The sequence below is a fragment of the Penaeus vannamei genome, chromosome 18 (genome assembly GCF_042767895.1).
Source record: "Penaeus vannamei isolate JL-2024 chromosome 18, ASM4276789v1, whole genome shotgun sequence".
Taxonomy (NCBI): Eukaryota; Metazoa; Arthropoda; class Malacostraca; order Decapoda; family Penaeidae; genus Penaeus; species Penaeus vannamei.
The window spans coordinates 29546572-29549071 of record NC_091566.1 but is presented as its reverse complement, the minus strand read 5'-3'; the positions used below and the strand labels follow the sequence as shown (position 1 = coordinate 29549071).

The 2500-nt window shown below is 36.3% G+C and overlaps 1 protein-coding gene across 2 annotated transcripts in view; it reads right to left on the bottom strand.

The window, feature by feature from the left end:
- Positions 1 to 2500, bottom strand: part of LOC113804665 (motile sperm domain-containing protein 2) — a 53708-nt gene that overhangs the window by 44333 nt on the left and 6875 nt on the right. The window lies entirely within an intron of this gene.

The window sequence follows — 2500 nt, the reverse complement described above, 5'->3', positions numbered from 1 at the left end:
TCATATCACCATCACCAATAATGCCGTTGCTTTTGTTTTTGTTATTATCACTATCAATGATTACTATTATTATCATCATTATCGATATTACCATTATTGTTATGAGTATCATCATTATCATTGGTAGCAATATATTGTTATAAGCATATGTTACTAAGTACAAGTATATTTCCCTGGAAGTCACTAACATAATAATCTGTAATCGGTTATGCTGCTTTTCTGTCTATGAATGCGATAACAAATATGACAATAAAAAAAGAAAAAAAAGGAAAAATAATATATATACAGTATAAAATGAATAAAGTAACAAAAATAATAATAGTTACTGATATAATACAAATATACTTAAATGAAATAGTGATCGACTCCTGTTAGGCATATTTAAGAGACAAATCAATTTAAATTCATAAACAGGTATGCTTTGATGCTTGAATTTTGGCGCGAAGTTTTGGAATGTGAATGTACATCTTTATGCAATGCTAATGAATAAAATAATGTAAGTAAAAGAGAGGGGAAGAGAACATTTCTTTGCGGTTTGCAAGATGTACTGAACATTAAATAAAAACTAAAGCACTTTAGGACAATAGCACTCGTATGCACTCTGCTCTCTCTCTCTCTCATCTCCCTGTTTGTCTATCTTTCTGCCTGTCACTCTGTCTGTTTGTTTGTCTCTCTCTCTCTCTCTCTCTCTCATCTCTCTGTTTGTCTATCTTTCTGTCTGTCACTCTGTCTGTTTGTTTGTCTCTCTCTCTCTCTCATCTCTCTGTTTGTCTATCTTTCTGTCTGTCACTCTGTTTGTTTGTCTCTCTCTCTCTCTCTCTCTCTGTTTGTCTATCTTTCTGTCTGTCACTCTGTCTGTTTGTTTACCTCTCTCTCTCTGTTTGTCTATCTTTCTGTCTGTTTGTCTCTCTATCTCTCTCTGTTTGTATATGTCTGTGTTTGTCTGTCTGACTGTCTCCCATTCCTCCCTGTCTTTTTCACGCTCTGTCTGTCAGTCTCTCTATTTTACTCTCACTAACTCTGTATATATGTGCGTATGTAACCGTTTATGTGCGCGTGTGTGTGTGAGTGAATAAGCGTCTTACGATTAAACAAAGATCCTGAATAACGTGTACAACTTGGAGGAACAGGATTACGTTTTTTTTTCCCCATAAACAAAAATGTTCGAACAAGGCAATGGGAAATTCCCGCGCGCGTGTGAAAAAGAAGGAAAGAAAAAAAATAAGGCAATTAAAAGAAGAAAAGGAAAGAAAAAACAGACAATTAAATGAAGAAAAATAAAGAAAAAAGACAATGAAATGAAGAAAAAAAAGAAGAAAAAAATATATATACGAAGAAACAAGAAAATCCAATGAAAATAAGAAGAAATGGGAAGAATCGTTTGAAGAAGAAAGAAAAGACAATTAAATAAAGAAAAAGAAAAAAAAAACAGACAAATATAAGAAGAAACAAGAAAAGCCAATGCAAATAAAAAGAAACGGGAAGAATCGTCTGGAAGATGAATAACTTTATAGCTCTAAATCCAGTCTTATAAAATACATAAAGGAAAAAATAGTAGCTTCTCTCGAAGGGATTTGCTCTAAGTGTGGGTAATAAAGTATGTGCGTAAATATGTATATGTATATGTGCGTATATATATATATATATATATATATATATATATATATATATATATATATATATATATATATATATATATATATATATATTTGTGTGTGTGTGTGTGTGTGCGTGTGTATGTTTGTATGTATGCATGTATGTATACATCTTTGAACGTATATGTCCATATGTATGCATGAATGCACCCTCACGCGTGTGGCGGAGGGTGACCGCCATCAGCGCTTCTTGCCCTCGCACTCGGCGCCAAGAAATGGCTCTCGTTTTTCCCTTTTTCTCCTTATAATACCAAAAAATTAAATACGGGGCACGTTTACATTTTTTTTCCACTCGGGTTGGATGTAGGACGTGAGAGAAGTAGCAAGAGGTGTTCTTTTGCGTATGTTGTTTTCTGTGTTGTATTCACGCTCATTCTCTCACGCTCACGTACAATGCCTGCGTGTGTGATCTATCTATACCTATGTGTGGATGCGTCTATGAGTATGTGGAAAGAAAGAGGAAGCGAGAGAGAGAGAGAGAGAGAGTGAGAGAGAGAGAGAGAGAGGGAGAGAGAGAGAGAGAGAGAGAGAGAGAGAGAGAGAGAGAGAGAGAGAGAGAGAGAGAGAGAGAGAGAGAGAGAGAGAAGAGAGAGAGAGAGAGAGAGAGAGAGAGAGAGAGAGAGAGAGATAGAGAGAGAGAGAGAGAGAGAGAGAGAGAGAGAGAGAGAGAGAGAGAGAGAGAAGAGAGAGAGAGAGAGAGAGAAGAGAGAGAGAGAGAGAGAGAGAGAGAGAGAGAGAGAGAGAGAGAGAGAGAGAGAGAGAGAGAGAGAGAGCGACAGATAGGGGATAAGAAGAACCTCACAAAATCATAGGACTCTGAATACCCATCACCCCTTTCCCCGTCC